The sequence below is a fragment of the Symsagittifera roscoffensis genome, chromosome 3 (assembly GCF_963678635.1).
Source record: "Symsagittifera roscoffensis chromosome 3, txSymRosc1.1, whole genome shotgun sequence".
NCBI classification, from domain to species: Eukaryota; Metazoa; Xenacoelomorpha; order Acoela; family Convolutidae; genus Symsagittifera; species Symsagittifera roscoffensis.
The window spans coordinates 47,818,615-47,828,402 of NC_087064.1; positions in this window are offsets into that span (position 1 = coordinate 47,818,615).

Genomic DNA, 9,788 nt, shown 5'->3' on the forward strand with positions numbered 1-9,788 from the left:
TTTCAGCGACGAACCCTCCGCTTCGGGCGTATGCCCGAGTTAGAGGTCTTAATGACCGTTATTGTACTAGGGGGAAGGTGCGTACCCTCCGTCTAGTACAATTTAGCTTTTTAACTTAGTTAACACCGAAAATTCCGGGGGCCGGAGGGTTAGGTGGGAAGTCATGAACCCGCTTGTCCCGAGGTCCCGGGACCAAAAACAACCAAAGATAAAGCGTAAAACCAAACAAAAACAGTGTATAACCAAGAAAAAGCCAAAAACATAATTATTTAAAAACAAAAAAGTACAAAAAACAGTAAAAAATCCAAAAAAGACCAAAAACAGTAAAAAACATAAAGTGACAGTTTATATGTTATTTCCGGACGAGATGTGATCTGACCTTCCTATTTGTTGTTGTTTCAGATTGATTTATATCGTTTCTGATAGAAAGATTGTGTGTTTTGGCGAAGGGTTGGATACCCTCCCTCGAGTGTAATTTGAGTGTTTAAGCAAGTTAATGGTGATTTTGCCGGTGGCCGGAGGGTAGTGTGGCAAGCTGATCAGCGTGTTCCACACTCAACAGGGACATCAAGGACAACATCCGCAACGACTGTTGGGTATCGTTGAAGCAATTTTAGTATCGTTCGGGTACTATTTCATTAAAACTTAAGTGGTGGGGGGCACGATTGGCGCGGTCCGATTGTACCCTCCATCGATTACAAATTTCCGAGTTAAGGGTCTTAATTCGGATATTTTGGTGCAAAGGAGGGTATAGTACTATTCATTAACGACTATTAATAGATTATTATCCTTATTATATATTACTTATCTCCTCAATTAGATCCAAAAAACACCCAATTTTGTCGAAAATCATCGATTTTCGATCAAACTGTAGACCCCCAAATTTTTGGATATCCGAGCTTTTCCGAACAACAAAAAGCTTTTATATAGGGAGTAGCTACGTAGTTCGATCCCCCTAACTAAAGAAACCGCGTGAGAAAAGACTCAGTAGAAGTTGGAAAAAACCAAAATTTTTCGGTCAAAATTTCGATAATTTTTTGAATTTTGTCAATCTGTTTTGGGGATCGAGTTTTTGAGTTTTTAGAGTTAGAGCAATAAAATTTTTTGCGTTAGGAGCGTGCTAGCACAACATGCTCGGTTACTAGAGAAATTTTTGGGTAACCCTCCGAGTAGCTCCGTGGATAGAGCTAACGACTTAAGGTTTGGAAAAGGAAGGAATTGGAGGGTCCAAATTTGATAGTTTTTGGCCAAATTTTTGTTTCTAAACCAATTTTGGTCCGGTTTTTTGCCTTATTCCAGTGCCGTGCAGGGCTACTACGCTCATTTCAAGTATTTTTAGGCACTTTCGACCGGAATTGCGAGAAAAGTCTTTCAGATCCTATACAGGTGGTGAAAAAGGCCATTTTGACGAACGCGTTTTTGGCGATTTCTCAAAGACTAGTGATCTGATCGGGATAATTTTGGTACCATAAGTCGACGTTTTTGACCACTTTTCCGAATCACAACCGTTTTTGGGTTGATTATTTCGGAAAAGAAAAAATTTTTTAGAATTTGTTGGTTCGGAGGGTCCAAATCACGGGCAACCCTCCGAGCGGCAGAAAATTTTATCAAAACATCTTTTTATTCAACTGGGAAGGTTGACCGTGTCAGCCAAACTAGTTTTAAGTCAGGTAGACCGCTTTCAGAGGCTTTACTGCGGTGATATAACCCTTTTTCTTGATTTTGGGGGAACCCTCCGAAGTGACCCTCCGGAGTCAGCTAAACCCTTTAGCAACCCTCCTTAGTGGAAAATTTCCACGAGATCACCCTAAGAAGTTATAACAGCTCCCCTTAGAGCTCTTACCTTGTTTTGACGCTTTTTGAAGCTACTAGGAGAACCTTCTAAGCGAGATCAAAAAATTTGAAAATTTTGGAGGTACCCTCCGAAGTAACCCTCCGGAGCATATTAAGCATCTTATTGACCCTCCTTAGTAAATTTAGGGGGACCCTCCGAAGTAACTTGGGTGATTAAGGTACCCTCCGAAGTAACTTGGGTGATCAAGGTACCCTCCGAGGTAACCCTCCGGAGTGTCTTAAACCTTCTAACGATCTTCCTTGTTAGAGACTTGAGTAAAATTTCTGTGGCAATTTGGGAAACGGAAAATATCCATTTAATTAAGATCATATTAGGATATTAGGCGTGCTTATCAGGATCATAAGAACCGATTCTGACCCGGAAATTCGTGATCAACTTTGGATTCTACATTGGGTGTATCAGAAGTGCCCGAACAAAGAAATTTTTTTTTGATTGTGATTTTGGTTGTGTGGTTGCCTTGAGCTACTTAATAGGAAAGTTCGGGCAATCCGGGAACAAATAAAAGAAGACCTCGGTGAGTGTATTAGGCAAATACACACTCACTTGAGAAGAAAAGTTGTTCCCTGCTCTCGTGCACTTGGAGCGTTCCGGGTGTGGGGGAGCTTTTTCATAGACTTTAGAAATTTTCGATCAGAGGTTGCCTTGAGCTACTTGGTAGGACAGCTCGGGCAATCGCAGGACACCTAAAAGAAGACCTCGGTGGGTGTAATAGGCAGACACACACCCACTTGAGAAGACTGTGTCCTGGGCTTCGTTCTTTCGGATCGTTCCGATTGGGGGAAGTCTTTTTCTTTAAGACTAAGTTTTATTTATCTATTTCTGAATCATCACTGCTTTTTATCAAAGATTGTTTAATTTTAACAAAGCAGTGACTTGATAAATTGTGTGGCGATAAATTGATACTGACAAAAGGTCGCTGTCACCTGTAGGATATTCTTATCTGATTATCGATTGTGTTTTGTGTGTCGATTATATCTTGTGGAAACTTAGTGATACTGTTATACTATACAACCGGGTTGAGTTAGCATTATATCAATACTGGGTAGACCCTGTGTGTAACTTTAGCTGAGTCACTAGTTTGGTCGTGAGAGATCTAAGAGACATTTTGATACTGACGGAATCGAGTAGGCAGCGTTAAGTGATTTAACTAAATCTTGTTTGTGGTACGTTTGCATTGCCATCAAATTACGAATACTTTCATTTTGTTAAAAACTGTGCAGCGCAGGGACTCGCTAGGATCGACTACTAAAATTCCCAGGCTAAGCAAGGGAAGCACGCGGAAGTTTAGAACTAGGCGTAGCCAAACCTCGTTTAGCAGCGCTTCCGACGCGTTTGCTGAAGACGAATCGACTAAAGGTCAACCTGATCTTTCAGTGAGCGAAATGAAACTAAGGAGCGAGAAAAACCTCGATGGCAATCAAAGGCGGAGCGCCGAGGCCGAGCCTGTGAGCGAAACGCTGGTGGATCCCTTTGACGAAGGGGAGCGAACGCTCATTCGACCCGACTTTGAGCCAGACGAGGTCCTCGAACGGGAGGAAGCCGAGAGGACAGAGGAGATCTCGGAGCGTCCCGAGGTCGAACCTCGGGAGGAAGTGTTGTACAGGGGAATGTCCAAATCGGAGACCAAGAGTCACAGGTGGAGGGGAGAATACTCACATTCGGCTAGTACCCACTCATCTCTGGCCAAGCAGAGCAACAACGCGATGATGTCGAGTATAAGCCCGAGTGGAGAACAAACGGGTTCGAAGGCCAAGAAGAGTTGGAAGTCCTTGTACGACGAACGCATGGCGTCACTACCAACTGTAGGTTTGACTTCCAGTGATGACTACCCGGAGATAACCCATCCGGATGTGAACTTCTTACCGTGCCCAAGGAATGATATGAGCAGGAAGGCGTTATCAACCTCGCCGACCAGGCCCATGTCAGATGGGATAACGATGGGAGCGTCGTCAACCTTCGACAGATTAATGACGTCGATGAGCAAGCAAAGAGGCGGTGCGTCTTCAAGCACCAGGCTGCAGCCGCCCTTGACCTCATCTTCTATGGGACTAACCCCGTCATTTGGGGCCACTGGCGACATAAGTGACATGTTCGCTGGCGTAATGAATGGTCTGGATGAACTGAGACGGGACATGACTAAAAGAATAGAGCAGGTGGATGAGAGAGCTCACAAGGGTCAAGAGAATCTGAGAGACGAGCTAACGCACGTGAAGTCGCAGGCGAGGTTTGATCAGGCTCAATTGATTCGTAACATCGATCAATGCCTGGCTGAGAGCCTGGCACAGGCAAACAAAGAGTCAGAGGAAAGAGAGGCAAGGATGACAAGAGAGATCGAGCGATTATTGAATGATCATGATAATACCTACGCCCAAACGATGACTGGCCTGGAGAAGAGGGTAGACGCCAAATCTGACTTGATGATGCGGAAGCTTGACGCGATCCTGAATGAGAGTAGTTGGCAGGAGCATTCCAACTCAAGGGAGCGCTCAAGCCATGCGAATGTTGGAGATGGTACGGGCAACAGTGCCAGAGCCCAGCAAGGCTCGAGAATGAACTACGAACATAGAAACAAGGAGCGGCCAAGGGCAGCCCCGCAGAGGCCTGGCTGGACGAATCCAGTCCCGCCGGAGGCAGATGCCACCCCGGAGACAAGATTGCCAACCGTGCCACAAGTCAGTTCAGTACCAGATCTGACTACAGTCTCGCAAGACACAACGATGTATGCCTCGATGTTTGAGCCTCTGAACAGATCTCTTGAAACATTCATCACCAAGCTCTCGAAGTCAACCGAGAGAGGAGAGAGGTCAAGAAGAACACTGAAAAAGCCGAAGTCATATAAAGACGAGTCAGACGGCTGCATTGATACTTGGATAGAAGTGATGAAGTTACACTTTGAGGAAGAGAATCTCTCCAAGAAACATGAGTGCAGCGCGCTGACAAGCAACCTGGAGGGTACTGCATTAAATTGTGTAATGACGAAAAGAGCCAATGAGAGAGACAGCGCTCGCAAGATATTCGACATCCTGCTGAATCGTTTCGGCTCTGGAGTACAAGGGCACCAGGCCATGGTGAAGTTCGAGAAGAGGCGTCAGAGAGATGAAGAATCAATAGATAAATTCTTGGACGACCTTGAATTGCTCAGGAGGAGAAGCAACCCGGATGAGAGAATATCCGAGCGAAACTTGGCGATTGCTTCGAAGTTCATGGATGGAGTAAGGAGTGAGGAGTTGAAAACGATGTTGGCCACTCACTTCACCCTGTCGCTTGACCAGGTACCCACGCCTGACGACTTGCGTATGAAGTCACGCGAGTATTTACTCATAAAACCGAGGGCGCAAAACCGTTACAGCAATTATGGCAACTATAGCGGGACAAACACTGGTGCGAATTCCAGTTGGTACAAACCTCGCGATGACATGGACAAGAGGAGGTCGTGCGCAAATTGTGGTTCGATGGACCATCACGTTTCTGCGTGTTCTGCATACAAACAGAACATGAAGGCCATAGGCCACTTTCTCGAGAACGCCGACGCGACCGACGAGGATCATGAGGAGTACGTCAGGGGGCTCATCATGAAATATGGTCCGAGGTGTTTCTTCTGTAATTTGGAGGGACACTTCAAGTCGGATTGTACTCAATTTTGGGACGCAGTAGCGGACGCGAAACATCCCCGCCACGAAGAGGCGCTTTCGGGTGTCAAGGCCAGTCGAGCACGTCTGATGAACGAGGCTGAATCTCGGAGAAAGGAAACGACACCGAGCACCTTTGCGACCAAAAAGGTTAAGACATGGCCTGACGAGGTGGTAGCCTCGAACCTCGAAGCAGAGTCGTCTAGTCCACTCAAGGTGGATTACGGCCTGGCGGCAAGGACAGCGCTGCAGAATGTCAAACAGGAACTTGCCACGAAAGAAGTGGAGCAATGGGTAAGGTCGGAGCTGGAAAGCACAGATCTTCGGGAGAGTCTTAATGTCCTCGGTAAAATGACAAAAGTAGAAGACAAAGAGGAGCCCAAGAAACAGGGACTAAAACTGAACGTTATATCTGGCAAGACTTTCGGCATGACGAAGGCGGGGACCAAAATAATGTCCATCATCTCAGTCGCAGGGCACCAGGTGGTCAAGAACTTGAGTGAACCATCCGAGATTACACTAATCCACCTGGACATCTATGCCGACTACCTGAAGGAGAAGGATCCCAAACTGGACTCCAGGGCAGTGCGAGCGCTGCTCACAACGGGAGGTCCGAGGCTGATGAAAGTGGACGGACATTATATCGATGTCTATGGCCCTTACCCGATTCTGATGAATGTGGATGGCATCAATATCTACACGAAAGCTCACATAACTGATGCGAACGATCAGGTTGGCCGGATATACATTGGTCAATAGGAGCTGAAGGTCAGACGAATCGGACACAACGCGATGCTCGAACAAGATGCGGTGCATATTGGTTGCGAGGCCGATCTGGCCGCACACGTTCTGGACGTGCAAGGCAGACAACTTTCAGTAAAGGGACTGCTAGACACGGGAGCAGTGGTTAGTGTCATGCCAGTCAAAACTTGGACCGACATGGGTTTCGAAAGATCGGATCTCATACCGACAAACATCAGGTTGGCAGCTGCCAATCAGGGAGCGATCTATGTCGCCGGACGAACCCCGATCATCTCACTGCAGCTCGGAGGAAGACATCTTTGGATGAGCTTCCTAGTAGTAGAGAATTTGGATGAATCCGACCAGTTCATCCTAGGAAGGGATTTCGTTCGCAACTTTGACGTCACGATCGATCTCAATGACGGATTGATTAGGATCAAGGATCCTGAGAGAAAGTATGAAAAAAGACCCCTTAATAAGATCTTAATTAATCAGGCCAAGGTGCCGATTTTTCTGGATCGAAAAGTTAGATTAAAACCGAACCAAGCCGTAGTAGCGACGTTTAGGATGAGGAACTTGAATGAACTCAGCAATGACAGACAGGTGTGTCTGGTACCAAATCCAAACAGTAAAAGCTCGGCTATTTTAGGAAGAAGCTTCTCACTCACTCAGAGCGGACTGTGTGTGAGTGTGTTATTGAACACAGAAGCAACAACAGTGACAATACAGAGGGGAAAGAAGCTTGGCTACGCTTTGCCTCTGAACACAGACTTTCTGAGTGTGGAGAACTTGAAGAAGTTTGATGTAACTAAATGTCCATTACATGCGAACCAAGAATGTATAATGAAAAGAGTAATTGGATTGAAATCTTCTAGGAAATTGTTTTCAATGAAGTCGGAAACAGATGATGGGCTGTCTAGTTGTTCCAACTTTCCTGAGAGGCCGACGGAAGCAGAGTTAGCAGCGAATAGGCCTGTCCTACCTGAGATAGAACATCTGAAGGGTAAAATATCTGACAAGGAACTAGATTCGCTCAGGGCGGTGCTAGATCGGAACGCAGACGTTTTTTCAAAGCATAAGGCCGATATAGGTTGTTGCAATTTTGTAGAGCACGAGATTGAGATAGAAGAGGGCTCGGTACCTCATAGGGAAGGGGCGAGAAGAATGACCCCAAACAAGTCAGAAGCGTGCAGGAAGGAAATTGAAATGTTAATGGAGTACGACATGATTGAGCCGTCGAAGTCCCCATGGGCTTGTGGCGTGGTCATGGCGAAAAAGAAAGGGGGACAACTCAGATTTTGTTGTGATTTCCGTTATCTGAACGCAGTGACTATAAAGGACGCATACCCGATTCCCCGCATCGATGAGAGCCTATCCAAGCTGGGAGACGCTAAGTTCTTCACGACGTTGGATTTGGGCTCCGCAATCTGGCAAGTGCCACTCAGAAAGCAAGATCGAGAGAAAACAGATTTCGCGTGTGACCTGGGACTGTTCCAGTGGAAGAGGATGCCATTCGGATTGTGCAACGCGACGGCCACATTCCAGCGACTGATGGCCCAGGCACTCACGAGCGTCACTAAGAAATACGGGAATCTCATTATGTGTTATGTCGATGATGTCGTGATTGCAACACCAACCTTAGAAGACCACATAGAGAGGTTGGAGGAGGTGTTTTCTTGCATGAAGCAGGCGGGTCTGAAATGCAAACCCTCTAAGTGTGAAATCCTCAGGGATTCCATAAAGTATCTGGGCCGCCTGGTTGACAAACATGGAGTGAGACCAGATCCCGAAGCGGTTGAAGCGGTGCTGACCTGGAAGGCACCTAAAACAGATACACAGCTGATGAGTTTTCTGGGATTCGCAAATTATTATCGAGAGTTCATCAAGGGGTATGCTGACAAGATATACCCCATGCAGAGGCTGATGAGAAACAAGGGCAAAAAGTTCACCTGGACTGATGAGGCACAAGTTTCATTTGAAAACATCAAGCGTGAACTTTGCGAGGCACCGGTCCTCGGCATGCCAACAGAGAAGGGAATGTTCGTGCTGGACACGGATGCATCAGTGGTTGCGATATCGGGCATACTTCACCAAGAGCAGGAGTGGAACGGGAGAACGGTTCTTCGTCCGATAGCCTACGGGAGTAAAGTCCTGAGTGATACTGAAATGAAGTACGGCGCACCAAAAGCGGAGATGTTTGCGGTGATCACTTTCGTGGAAAAATACAGGGCCTACTTGGGGAGTGCTCCCTTCAAGTTACGTGTGGATAATCGTGCCCTTGCCTGGCTGAAAACCTATTCGATGGACCAAAGCTATATTGGTCGTTGGATTGTGCGCCTGGATGGATACCACATGATCATAGAGCACCGTACCCGTGACAAGCACCAGAACGCAGATAGCCTCAGTAAAAAGACAGAATTTTATGAGCGCCTCGAGGAGAAGCAAGCTAAAAAATCAGAGATCAAAGACGGGTTTTCCTTTCTGGACAAAGAAACCTACGACAAGCTGCCACTTACTAGGTGGTTAGACAAGTCAGGACATCCTATGTTGAGGACAGACGAGCTCAATGCCAGACTAGTGAAATACCAGACCAAACTCAAGGTCAGACTTGAGCAATAGAAACCTAATTAAAGGTCAACTGGTATAAAACTCAATGCACTCAGACAAGGTCAACTGGTCTGCTGGTATTTGATAAACTAATTAATTAACTGGTAATTAATTAACTGGTACTATTTGATGCTCAGTTTGTCGTGTCATTTTAAAAACACAATCTCAATTCATTCTTCAACAATCAGTATCTCTTCTCTCTCCTCAGTTGAAACCTCAGATAACTCTCAAACCTCTATCCCCTAGTCCTACTTGCTCTAACTCTGAATCTTAACAGGTTATGGGCCCAGATTTCTAAACTTTTTGATTTAATAATTATTTGATTTCTGTCAGAGTTTTTTTTAGCTTTTATCTAGCCTTTAGCAAAGCAGAGATGGACTTGAAACTGGCTGGATTCAGTGGAAAGTCTGAAGATTTTCCAGCTTGGTCGACGAAGTTTGTGGCACTGATGCATACCAAAGGCCTGTTCAGGACTGTGATGGGCAATGACGATCTACCAGAAGCTGAACCTACGATACCTGAGAATCCGAATGCTGACCAGATGACGGCGTACAACACCAAGATGCAGGAGCGAGCTGTGCTGATCCAGCAGAGGAAAGACAACCGAAACACAGTGTGGTCACATCTAGCTCTGGTCCTGAACAACACCACACTGATGTACATCAAGAACGACTGCGTGGCTGCGGATGGCTATGGCGATGGGACGAAGGCCTGGAGACTGCTGCAAGAGAAGTTTTGCAGTGTGGAGAGGCCTACAGTGGTCAGTCTAGTAGGCCAGCTTGCGAAGCTGCGCCTAGGATCAGAGGAGGATCTCGATGACTACTTCGTTCGAAGTCAAGAGCTGATGACGCGGCTGAGTGAAGCTGGGGAAGCAATTACGGACACACTCTTCAATGCGCTCGTGATCAACGGACTGCCTGACAGCTTTGAGCATTTCGTGGTGCAGGAGAGCTTCC